The sequence below is a fragment of the Anas platyrhynchos genome, chromosome 21 (genome assembly GCF_047663525.1).
Source record: "Anas platyrhynchos isolate ZD024472 breed Pekin duck chromosome 21, IASCAAS_PekinDuck_T2T, whole genome shotgun sequence".
NCBI classification, from domain to species: Eukaryota; Metazoa; Chordata; class Aves; order Anseriformes; family Anatidae; genus Anas; species Anas platyrhynchos.
Window position 1 is genome coordinate 11,002,333 of NC_092607.1, and position 13,660 is coordinate 11,015,992.

The following is a 13,660-nucleotide window of genomic DNA, read 5'->3' on the forward strand; positions in this document are numbered from 1 at the left end:
AGTTCAGGCTTCTGATACCTTCAAACTTGTGTTAGACACGAATGTTTCTTCTGTGCTTTGTGTGCCCCATCTAGCAGCAGGGAGGAAAACACCTGGTGATAAGGGCGTAAAGCCACTGCAGGAGCAGGATGGACTAACAGGTGTAACCAAAGATCACGTAATACAAATGAAGATGTGGGGGAAAAAAAAAAAAAAAAAAAAAAAAAGTATTAATTCTGGTATTTCCTTGTGAGTTTGATTTTACTACTGAACAGTTTTACAGCTGTGTGGATGTAACTGTGTAGACGTAAACGTGTAATGAATACACATTCATTAATAAACTCAAAATAGTTTGCACAGGCACTGAACATACCCAGAATTTCAGATGCCAGTTCATATTACAGTTGAAGTTTTATTTTCCTGGGAAAGCGGCGTCCGCTTGACATTTCCGTTGACCCATTTTGCCAAAACAATATAGCACAGACATGGGATTGTTAGGGGGCCAAGATAAGACACAAAAGGTGATAATCCTAGTTCCGGCCTTTGAAACCTGCTAACTGTGTTCAATAGCACATTATAGTGCTGGATGCAAAGATCAAATTTATCTCAGTTCAAGACCTTGCGTATATTTTAATCCAAATTCAGATTTAAATTTTGATAAATACATTAAAATACTAAAGAAAAAGGAAGACAAATGAACACCACACAATGCGTATTGAACATGGAACATTGCTAGCAGCTTCAAAATTTATTCAGAATCACCTTCTCCCTGAAATAATAAAAATTAAGAAGTTTACATTGATTCAGGAAATACAGATGGTTTTATGTTGGCATGACTACACAGCCAGTAGCTGCAAAGTATACCACAGAAATAGGAATCTGGTCAGTGCTGATGAGTCTGTTTTGGGAGTATATCCAAAAGAAATCACAGCTTTGAGTACGATCAATCAACCTGAATCTATTTTTCTACAGTGTATATAGAGCTGTAGAACTGAAAGCTGAATTTTAACTCATTTTGCTGTTTTTTTCCAGAACACCATGACCCATTTCCAAAGCTGACAGAGCGACTGCCTGTCTGTCTATCCACCAATTATAGTTGCAGTCACAGGTGTATTTTGCAGTATAGCATAACTTATTTTAATCTGTTTCTCCCTTGGTTTAATGCCTTTTCATTAGAATACAAGCCTGCTTGACTTGATTAGAAAAGAATAGTCATTGTGTTTTGTTAAAAGTGAATTTTCACTTATCGAAGGACCTGTAATGACAGTTAGGCAGTCTATGTGCCCCCTTTTGATTGCCAGAACAAATACAGCAGGGTAAGAGCATTGCAGCTCTACTCACTGATGTACTTGCTGTTTCAGACTGGGTGTCAGGGTAACAATATTTAATTGATACGTGAATGATCTGAGGTTGCACTACATTCAGATACGAATGACTGCATGTCTGGTGTATTACTAGCTCTTTTAGAAGCATTTGCTTCATTATTCCATTGGACACTTGAAGAAATGTGTTAACTTAAAGGAAAGGATTCAGAGCTAACTGGCATCTGGAAGAGGAATTCCCTCCACCCCCTTCCACCATTCTTTCCAGCTATCTTGTAGAAAGTGCTTGGTCAGTAGCAAAGCAAACTGCTTAGTTCCCCGTGTTGGCAAGGGCTGAAGGCAATTGGAAGCGTTCAGTCTTGGACTGCTTGTGCATTGTTCTTCTCATCTCTGGTATTTCCCAGAATGCTGCAAATAGAGCTTGGCAGGGAATTTTCTGACACTTTCAATATGGCCATTAGAATTCTGGTGATACCTGTGTTGGGAAGAGTTTTTCAGGTCCATACAGCTATGTGAGGTTAAAACTAGAGGGGGACAGTCACCCGCACAAGAATAACCAATAGCTTGCCATGCTGGTGTCTGCGGTTCAAGTCCTTCGCCTTTTTTTCCCTTAGGGTAATACTAACTGTCAAATCACTTCTCTTTGGCCTTTGTTTTGCTATTGTTTTACCTGTACAGGTAGAAGAAGGCAGAGAAAACAACAAACAAACAACAGTCAATAGGCATTGATGAACATAATACAGACTGTGAAATATTAAAAAAAAAACACAAAAACAAAAACCCTGATTTTTCCAAATAACTTCTACCATCTGATCAACTGCTATTTACAAAGAACTCCTGACATGTGGCACCTGCAAATATAATTCTGTAAGGACCCACGTCCAAAGATACTGGACTGACACCTCGTATCATAATGCCTTCACAGTGAATCGTTCTCAGAAGCCCATGTGGTTGTGCATACTGTGACTTGCAGAGATACCAGTTATCTACTGCACATTTACGCTGAGAGCTCTTTGAGGCTGGCACTGCTCACTGCCTTGTGTTTCAGCAGTACTTAGCCCAATAAAGGCTCGATTCAGGCTTTGGCATGAACATGGAAAGCATCATTATTATCTTATTAATAACTAATAACACTTACAGATCAGGACTTTATTGAACGATGTTCTGGACAGAGTTTTCATTTCACTGGATGAGGATTGATGTCTGGGAGTATAACATTGTGCTGAGCACTTGAGTCATCGAGCAGAGCTCAGCTGAGATCACACTTGACACTATTTCCAGCCTTTAAGGCATAAATCAGTATGCATGTGTAATCTTCGTCACCCTTAACCTGACTGAAATGAAAATACTGCACTGCTTCAGGCTGCCTACAAGTGCAGTGCAAGCAAACAAGGCCCGGAAAAGACAAATGTCAATCATGAGAGAAAAAGAAAAAATCAGACAGAGGCGCAAAAAAGTCAGGCCTCATCAGAGACTCTGAGACAGGCATTTCTGGGCACTGCGTTGGACAGATATGGCCTGAACACTCTCCTGGAGACAGACATTTATGTACGACAAGAAATGTGTAGACTTCTACCTTCACACAGCGTTTCCATCCAGCCCCCTGTCGTCTGAGATCACACAGGGGCAACGTATCCTACCTTCCAAGCTCAGAGAAAAAGAAAAACCCTAACTAACTGAAGTAATGGGAAGACAGCTATCAGTTGAGCTAGACAGGAGAGAAATAGAGAAAGCCCTTTAAAATACTACACCATTTATTGTTTCATTTGCCTTTCACACAGGCTGCCGGAGAATAGTTTTAAAAGAAAAAAAACAACAACAACAAAAAACAAGACACAATAGAAAGCAGAGGTATAAAAAGTATAAAGAAGGGCAACATACCAATAAGATGTGAAAAAACCCCAACAGTATTGCAAGAAAAGAATATAAACTTGGTTCTAAGCTTGCGGTCACTGAAGAGGGAAAGCTTATCTCTCTTGAAGGCCATGGTGCAAAAACATCGCAAGTGAGATTGGAATGTGGCCTAGGGACAGATGAAAAAATAAATATAAATTTTAATTAAAAATTTCGGACATGGAAGATGGAGACAAATGAAGGGTGGATTTAGAGAAAACAAAACAAAACAAAACAAAACAAAAACCAAGCAAAAAAAACCCCAGCCAATTAAAATAACTTAAAGATTCAAAACCCAATTTTTAGCATTTCATAATTATATTGATGGATAATGACATACACAGCAACATAAATCCACTGAGCTCAAATTAATTATGTTAAAATAATAGGTAATCTGTCTCTGTGCTGATAACATAATTATGATGATGTTTTTCAAATGTTTTAAAATAATGTCATTTCAACTCATAATGCATAGTAGGTATTTTGCTGTTTAACGTATTAGCTATTTATACAATATTTTCAATGTCATTGCTTGCCTCTACAATAAATAAAGTCTAAATAATCAGCTAGTACCTTAAGATATTTCTTACTGCTGTAGGAGCTGTAAAATAACTCAAAATGAAAATATTATTCACTGAAATAGCACATTGACAACTGTGATTAAGCCTCAATTGAATCCTGTAGCAAAACAGAAATACATTTTTATGTTGAGATGTCTAATTAGTCTTTGTCAGAAACCAGACCTAAATTCACACAGGGAAAATTTTAAGGGTTTTATGGGGTTAACCATACACCTGCATTTCAACATCTGTCCCACAGTGGAAGATACACAGCTCTGATCAGAAAAAGTTAGCTGTATTGTTTCAGTATTGAATTCAGTTTCTCAGGGAACTTCTGATTATCTGCAGTTGCTTCTCAGCATAAATTGTTCGTTTCCTATGCCTGGCAGCCTTGGTTTTCACAAGCTCCTTGTTCAGATGCCGTGCGCACAATGGATGTGTGGCAGGGTGCGAGAACAAATGACCAGTTGCATCAGTGGATGTATACCTAAGCTGGGTGCACGGACAGCCTTTGGTGGCCTGGGTTTTCTGGGTTTTTGTGTGTGAAAACACTGTTCTGATATCCGGCTCTGATTATCCTTAAGGAAATGTTTTGTGCCTTTTTTTTTTTTTTTTTTTTTTTTTTTTTTTTCCCCTGAGAGTTGCATAGACTTGAGGTTTTTGCTGATTTGGAGTATCCCTAAACTATTCTACAACTGAAACTTTATTTATTTATTTTCAAAATATATAATTCAATTTTTTCTTTGCAAGCCGTTTCTGGCAGTACTTGCCTTTCCTTCCTGTACCTCTCATCTCTTTACATTTCTCTTTTTTTTTTTTTTTCTAAATACAAATTGGTTTTTATCATCCTCTGAACAAACTTTTAAAGCAAACTTAAGTTATTATGATGATGCATATGTCACATCTGAAAATAAACTAGTTAATTTGGGGAATTTATTTCAGCATATTCTGTACAAATATAAAAGTACAGTAAAACTCCACTGGGATAAACATGATAACAAATAAATGCAGAATCTAAGATTGTACAGCTCCAGTCTAATATTTAGTCATTTTTATTATTATATTTGGGTTAAAAATGGAAAGCAACACCAGCAGAGGGACTCCCTTGATACTCAGTGGAGTTTTGCCTGCTCCCTAACAGGGCATAGAGGTAATTTTATTCTAGAAGCTTTTGAATGCTTTACAAGTAATAGAAACCAAGTGGGAAAAGCATATTCCATATTTTACTTCTGACATTCTCATAGAAAAGAATATATAAAAAAAATTAAAGATTCAAAATACTTGCCTGTGATTCAGTACCTAAAGACTTTCTGGTGTTTTTCAGAATTCCCTTGAGACCTATAAATGCTTCTGAGCTAGAAGTACCCATTGTAGCTATAGTCACTTATGCCACTTTATCAAACTAACGAGCCATTGAGTGATGCTATTCCCAGGTTCAACTCTACTGGGGAGGGAAAGTAGAAAACAAAACTGAAATTTAGACAGAATGGAATTCCTAAGAGCCAGGACAACTAGAATTTATTAATTCATAGACTCCAAAGCTTACCAAAAATAATAATCTTCTTTCAGTTTTTGTCTATAAATCTTGCCATCTTTCACAAAGTCTGTGCATATAGAAAAGACCGCAGAATTTCAGTACAGGCAATGCCTATCAATTTGCACAAAAAACACCTTTACTGTGTTTCCTCTTCTCACAACCACACTTTGTGCAAAGGGAAAGAGGAATGTTTTACTGTCAGATGACAGGAGGAAGAACTTCTGCTTAAATCGTAGCTAGTAAAGATAAACCTTTCCAACTTCTAAATTAAAAATTTATTCAGCTAGATTAGCTGATTACAGATAAAACAAAATAAAATTCCTTTTGTATTGCATAATTATACATCATTTATTAAAATCATGTGACTTGGGCATTGGAGCTACAGCTCCTGACAACTGCAAGTTTTTCTTACAGGAGAAGTCTTTTCAGAGTTTAACGGGATTGTCCAAATGAGCAAGAGCTAAGTTTCTTTCTACTTTATTGTAGATTAGTTTTTGATTTTGTTAGAACAATAAACAAAATATATAATACTCTTTGCATGCAAATTTTAATTAACTTGGCCATCACACTGAAAGACACTATGACCCCCAAATTTTCTTTGTTATTTTACAATGCCTTGGAGGACAATGAAGCTAGGAAATTTTATCTACAAATCTGTAGATATCAAGGTTTTTAGCTTGTTCAGTCCTGATGTGAGAACAAAACAAAATAAAAAATTCTTCTGAAAGAAGTCTTTAGCCTGGTGTTTATCGTGTCACAAGATGTACTTTTTTTTTTTTTTTTTTTTTTTTTCCTCTTTCAGACACTGAAAATACCATGAAGAGGGTAACAAATGTGAGGGGTAACATTTTAAGTTATTTTAGAATAATATCTGCATGCAAAAATCACAGCTAGGGAAATATTTTCTGACTTCAACTATTACTCGTTTTCAGTTCACAATTAAATCTCCCTCTATCGTGGTAATATTCCCCATGGTCATATGTGTTTTCTTTCTAGGAATCCTGTAACAAATTCATTCATCTATTATCAGGCTTCATGAATTTCAGAGAGTGTGACAACATATTCATTGATGGCAACATTTAAATTTGCATTGAAAACCTGAACTTAATAATTAAATTTATTCAGTAAGGTAACAGAAAGATAAGAGCATCTTCCTGAAGAAGGAAGAATATCAGATACATAAAGCAAGTTGCTCATAAAGAATTACAGACTAAAATGCAGCTCCACAAACTATTTTCAAAACATATATTCTGAAAATAAAAATTTAAAAAAAGTGGTTTATGATAAGTTCAGAAATAGAGAAAAATGAACATTCTGTTGGATACATAAACTTATTAACCCAGATCTGTTGTGTGACCTGTCTGAAAGGTCTTACAGTAAAGATAAAACTAATGAAAATGAACCTTTCATAACTGTAATCTACTTTTGAATCAAATTTGAGTCTGTTTCCATCCAGTTTTCATGTTTTAATATAAAACATATGGAAAAATAAAAGTATAGTAATATTTTTCTTGTGTTTTCCTTGGAAAGTCGAATATAAAAGGTTAGGTACAGCATCTTACCTTCTCTCCCTTTCTCCTTTAGGACCAGCATAGCTCTTAAAACTGCGAAATCTGTGTATGTGAGAAAACATTTTGTAAGGATGGTATTGTCCGCAAGAGGGTGCTATTTGGTTGTATTTGTATTTTTTTTTCTCTGTTTATATGGAATGAGTGATACAATTGAGTATACTTTGAAATCTCCTTCCACACATTATTTTATTTTAGGCTCATTAGTGTGAAATTCCATTTTAAATAGCATAGGCTAGCTCTGAAAACTTCAATGCCAGCATAAATTCTTGCTCAGCTATATTAGGCAGAACACCTAACAAGTTTAAATTCCGAGGGTCCTTTGTGTCTCTTAACTAGTTGCTACCTATATCTTATGATATAAAGGTAACATCAGGTAATATAGTTGCTCTTCCCTGGGGTTTTCATAAAATTCTCATGAAAATGAGATGAACGTCTAGCAAAACTGTGAATGCTCACAAAGAAAAAAAAATCTCTGAAAAACAAGCAAAGAAATACAAATATGCTGCATACTGGACTTAGCAATTTTTCAATTTATAACAGCTTGATTATCATTATTGAATTAATGATCTCCTCCTCCTTGGAGATGAATATGCTTAGCTGCATTTTGCATATAATGGGAAACCAAGGCAAAAGGGACTTAGCAGCGGGGCCGAGGCTGTAGGTGAATGGCCTCCTGTGTTAGATCCAGCTGTCAAAGAAGATGTTGCCATTTTCAGGTCTTTGTCACCGCTCCCCACAGAGGGTATTTCTACCTCCACCAGCTTATAACAGAGCAGTAATCATAAACACTCCCTGCTGTGTTTCAGCTTGCATGTTTGTGTAGCTAGCCTTCCCTCACTTGGATCAGTTCTGGGGGAAGGGGTTAGGAAACATGATGGCTGCAGTGACACCTGGCTGCCAGGCCCATGTAGGCCTTTCCACTCAAATGGCTGCTTCGAAGCACGTTTTTTGCTTCTGCCCACACAGCCACAGCTCAGATAAGAAGATGAGGACTATCAGGCACACCAGCTTGTGATATCCTATAGCAATTACTTAATAATGGGTACTTGGAGAGATTAGAGCCTACCCCTGGCTTATAGCCCCATTGCAGTGACTAGGGAGAGAAGGAGGTAACATCTTCTCCACTGCTCATACCTGCTCATCTGTCTTCTTCTCCACATACTCAAATTGGCAATCAATTCAAGGCAATCAATTAAAAAGTTTGATGGGGGAAGCATAAAACATATTCTAATGTTGGCCTTTTAACCCAGAACTCCCAAGTCATTCTTCTGACTCCATGGCTATGGGAATTGAAGAACTATATATTGACCAGTTCAAAATACAAAGTTGATCATCCTAGAGAGGTGACAGCTGAATCAGCGCAGCAGGAAAGGCACACAGGATAGTTCTGAGTATAGACTGAGAGTTACATGTATTTATGTAGGTTTAAGATTTTGCATTATCAAATCTTTCAGTCAAACTGAAATTCAAAAAGAACTTGATACCTACAAATACTTGTTACCTAAATCTTTTTCATCTTAAATATCTTCAAAGTTTGACTGTGATTGATAATAGCAAACAGCTATTATCTACTCAAGTATTGTTTTATTTGGAAAGTCTGTGAAGCAAGCTTAAATTTATAATTGTTACTAAATTAACTTCAGCAACTTCTTATTTAATGGTATCCAGCAGTGAGCAGTAAAGAACGTGAGCCAGTTGCACTTACATCTAGGGCATAAAATGGTTGTTTTTTACTTCTTGTGGAAAAAAATGCATATTTTTCTAGTGAACGTTCTTTGAAAATCAGCAGACGTTTGCATGGAAAGTTTTAGGGAGATGCGATCAACATTTTCTAGAATTTATTGGACTAATCAGCGTTGTGTAGAGTTCACATTAGTAATGTCTCCTGTTTATGTTCAACAAAACCTGAACTTGTACATGTTGTGGTGTCTTTTTGCTTCTCAGTTTATGCTGCAGCTGTTCTGTGCAGTAGGTAAAACGGAAGGTTTTAATTAAAACTGACATTGCTGCACCTTGTGCTGCTAGTGACAGTCCTGTTGAAAAGGATCATGAGAAGTGTGGAAGCCCACTGTACGAATCTGCCCTCCTGTTTGCATCCCAGCATTAATGTGTTTTTCAATCTGGCAAGTGAAAACATCCCTTGAAATCTTCTTTTTGATGGGAAATGACTTTTTTGACAAAAATCACTGTGCAAAATATGGAATACATATTTTTCATTGCATATTTTGGACAAAGGCCGAAGGGAAAAAAAGGTCATTCAATACTTTTGAAACTGTCAGCAAACAAGGATATTTGCCATCAGTTTCCAGTGAAATATTTCCATCTTTTTAAGAAAAAATAGGTTCACAGATTTAACTTTTTTTTTTTTTTTTTGATTAAAAACAAAACTTCACAGACAAAAACATTCAGATTAGTTTTAATGAGAGGTAAGCAATTGTAAATAACCTCTTGTGTCTACCAAATATGCATTTGGGTTCAGAGCTGCCCTGCAGCCTCCATTTAAAACAAGAAGGACCTGGTTCACAATCTTGTTTTGTACCACTTTGACATTTCAAGGATTCACAGGAGCTGGTTTACTGCAGGGCAATGCCCATTAACCCTGCCTAGCAGGGCACGTGAATTCTCAATTACATGATGCCATGCACTCTCTCCCCATCTGCTTTTCCATTTAAAGCTTCTCTTTTCCTTAATAAAGGAATTAAAATATTTACAGGAAACCATTGCACAGTGTAACTGCAGAATCACTGCAGTGATTTTATGTCCTTTTGCTATTGCATCCTCAGTATTTGGGGCTTTGCTGTGCAAAAGGGAATCTAGTGAGGGACCTAGCAATCTTCAGATGTAATACAGCCACATATGGACTTCATTAGCCTATAATTTCCTTATGTATGATGGAGATGAAGCTTAAATGATCCTAAACTGTGGGGAAGAAAGCGTGGCTTAAAACTACATTTTCTCCCAAACTCATTTTGTGCAGCCAGCCAGTAAAAAAAATAAAAAAAAGAATCCATTCCCAATTACATTATTTCTAATTGTAAATACAATTATGAATGCATAAACCGAGCCACTGAGGCATGCATTTAATTCTGAAACCTGAAGTCATATTTCTACTGATATATTATAGTAAAAAGGCAAATAGCTGAGGGTTTCCTACTGTTAAGAAATTGCAAAACTTCTGTATCATCAGTTATTCTGATAATGACATTTTTTTTGTTTACTGCTACCCAGAAGTGTACTTAAAAAGTGACCAGAAAAAAATCAGAGAAGAAAAATGCATCAGTGATGAGTTAATAAATGTAAATTACTCAAAAATGTTCAAGTGAAGTCTGTAGTAACCATCATCCTTTAGTGTGCCATATTTCCAACAACAGGTAGGACACTACAAAATGGCAAGCAGACCAGGTCTGACAGAAGACAGGACACCAGCCCATGGCCTGAGCCATCAGCAACATCAGTACATTTTTATATTTTCTTATGCTCTTCGTTGTATGGGCAGAAACAGAAAGACAATCGTTGCCTGGAGGACTTGACAGCCCAGAAGATCAAAATCCAGTGAACTGGTAGAGAAGAAAATGAAGGTAGAGATGACTAAAGAGATTTCACATGTGCTTTTACAATTCGTTTTTGTAAAATTGTTTTTAAATTGAACATTCAGCTGCCAAAAGTTCTCCAAATCCACAGTTCCCCCCTGTTTCTCCCCCCCAATCCCACCAGTTTGGAAACAGTGCTGTAATCCGGAAGGCATGTAACGGCGCATGGAAATTCCACAGACACTTGATCAATCCTTAAGCTAAAGACATTGTTTAGTCTGCAGCTGCCACGCCATGCTGCAGTGGTGGGAGTGCATGAATGGTGAATGAAATGCATGATTCCTACATGTTCAGAGATCCAGCTGAATCTCTGGGATAAACAGCACAAGATAAACCTCACGGTGGTTTTCCACATTAAATGGGAAACCAAATAAAGCAACTACTCTTTGCAGTTCAAGCATGTAACTGGTGAAGAGAGAAGGAAACACAAGGGCTGACCATTACCTATTATCACTTCATTACATAGTATTTGTGTTACACGAATTTGGTGGCATCAATGGCTTCACAATGTGCTGAACAAATACAAGAGACAGTCTGTCTCCTAAAAACCTCGCAAAATAACTGTAAGATGGCAAACAACTAAGACCATATGGACGTGTAAAGCAATAGTAGGAAGCAGCAATCAGTACAGCAGTTCAGCATGACATGAGTTTTGATCTGCTTATGAGTTGAATGGATTCAGGCTACAGTTGATAAGCTTATCTTGAAGTAAGACAGAAGTTCGGCTGCTGAAATTCCTACCGTTTCACTGTCATTATACAGCTGAAAGTCAAGAACTGTCAAATTACATGAATAATATCTATCCATATTTAATACAGTGAGCTGTTGACAATTGCCTCTCATCCTTCCCTTCGGTGCATCAGCCCCACGAAACAGCTAGGAATGATCAGACTGAATATAGGCAAATCCATGGCCACATAACCACACTCCAGATAAGAAACTCACTGTGTCTAAAATGAAGAAAAAGAGCAGATAGCAGCAAACACAAAAAAACTGGAGAGATAATTCTTCCTGGACCACAGCAAGGAAAAATGTTGGAAATTGTGCTGACACCACTAACATTACAAATACTATGAGGCTAAGGATAATGCAGACTAGACTTTTTTCCCCTCCCTGTTTAGAAACAATCACATTATATCTTCTTATAAGATATGAGAAAGATTGTTATCTCGCATAATGAAAACCAAATGACAGGCAGATAAACTTAGTAGCTGTTTATAAAGTCTTGTACAGTATTCTCTATGGTATACAGATAAGGAAATCACATAATTGAAATGGCTACAAACAGCATTAAAAAGGCATATAAGAAGAAAATAAGGAGATCAAATGCAGAAGGCAGACAAATTTTAGATTACTGATGGAGGCGTTCTTGTAAGGCAGTTTGATTTCTCATGGGAATTGAGCACCTACTTTTCCTCAAGGCATGTGCTGGCTGAGCACACAGCCCCACTGCCCTCCTTCAGTGAACCCCCATCATCCTCGCCCATCTCAAAGGGCTTGGAGGCTTGATAATGTGGCTCCTGGTATAACCCGCAGTTTTGCCTTTTATTTTAAACTCTTTGCCCTTTAATGTCTTCAAGGATATCTTTGCTTTTGCATCTTTAGAAAGAGTAAACGGAAGGCACTAGCTGCTGCTTACTGTTCCCTTCAGAATTTTGAAAAAATTGTCTTCTTTCCTATGTGTATAAGCAGCAATGTATGTTCTTAACTTTCTCAAGCACAGACATACCAGGGGAACATTTTTAACTGTAGGTAGAACAAGAGCATAAGTGTTTCTGCTTTGAAGCAGATTTAAACTGAAAATGAGTTGTTAATGTGAGATTTGTTGGAGTTATCCGATCTCACAAACTTAAGTAAGAGGACCTACATTGCGTACTCTGGTGCAACGTTTCAAAGAAGCTATAATTCAGGTCAAAGTGGAAGTTCTTACACTGCAATAATCTTCTTTCATTAGAGAAGAAAAAAAGAATTCAGCTGGACAAATGAGCTAAAATCAGAATAATCTTGAACAAACATCTCAAGCATTAATCATTTATACATAAATAAGAAGAAAATCATCAAAATAATTGAGCAATTGCAGACAAATACCACAATGCCTTGTATTGCCAAAAACTCATCATTGGAAATGTATACGTCTGATTTCCAGCTTTATTAATGAAACAAAAAGGCATCTACAATAGATAAATAATACATCATATGGAATTCACACAGTCTATTTATAATAGAGATCAGTGACACCTATCAACTCATATTAAATCACATCATGCATATTCTGCCTAGTCTGCACTTTGTCAATCTCTGTTTCCTATTTCATTGCTGTAGTAGTTACATGTAACGAAAAAGTAATGCACGGACCAGTTGAAAGGTCATTTAAAAAAAACATGACAGAATGTTTAAAAGAATAGTGAAGATCCGCCCTATTTCTATGCTTTAATGGTAATATTCCTGTATCACCTTTTACTTTTTACAGACATTTAATGGAAGAGTTCTGATGCTACAGCTGTACAGTAGATATTTAGCTTACAGACAGACAAATCAGAATTAAAGTCGTGTGATGAATCAAAGTCATGTAATGAGTCCATAGTGGGATTGGGACTAGAGTTAGGGTACCCAAACTCCTGAGCTGTAACCACTGATTTATCTTTCATCTCTGACCTGTGTACTGGTGAAAGAAGCATGGGATGAAGTGGGCTCTTTGAAAAAGAAATTTGTTTTTGAGTTCTTACAAACATCACCATTAAAACATAACTTGGGTTTAGAAACACCCTTCAAAAACAGCATAAATAAGTTATTTTACTGAAGAATTATTTACCATAAGAAGAGAGAAATTTATAAATCAGTTCAGAGATCTGGAAGGAAAAAAATATTAGTTACATCATCAGAAATAGGGTCTAAGGAAGCTGAAAAACATGGATTTTGCATGCAGCTTTTAAAATATAATTAGTGATCTAACATAAATAGACGTCACTGGCTGTAGTAATGTCTGTGGCAAATAAATAACAGTCGAACACAATAAAACTCCCTGTAATGTACTCTGTTGTAATATTGATGGCAGCATATGGCAAACATCTGACAGCTGTTAAACAGATGTGGCAATTAGCAAACCTTATGGTCATGCTGTTAAGATTATTATGCAACACGTTCTCCAGTAAAATTAGATGACTTCCTACTTTCTGTAGCTTTACACATGTGGAGTGCTAGTCTAATG

The 13,660-nt window shown here is 36.7% G+C and overlaps 1 long non-coding RNA gene across 2 annotated transcripts in view; it reads right to left on the reverse strand.

Annotated features, from left to right (window-relative positions):
- Positions 1-3,179: 3,179 nt before the first annotated feature.
- The window catches only part of LOC101798355 (uncharacterized), a 258,592-nt gene continuing 248,111 nt past the window's right edge, over positions 3,180-13,660 (reverse strand). The window contains exon 12 of one of the 2 annotated variants that reach the window (XR_011804399.1): positions 3,180-3,324. This is a non-coding gene — a long non-coding RNA (uncharacterized lncRNA). Of the gene's footprint in view, positions 3,325-6,852; positions 6,905-13,660 lie in introns of those variants that run through there. The other variant, XR_011804400.1, reaches the window with a different exon arrangement.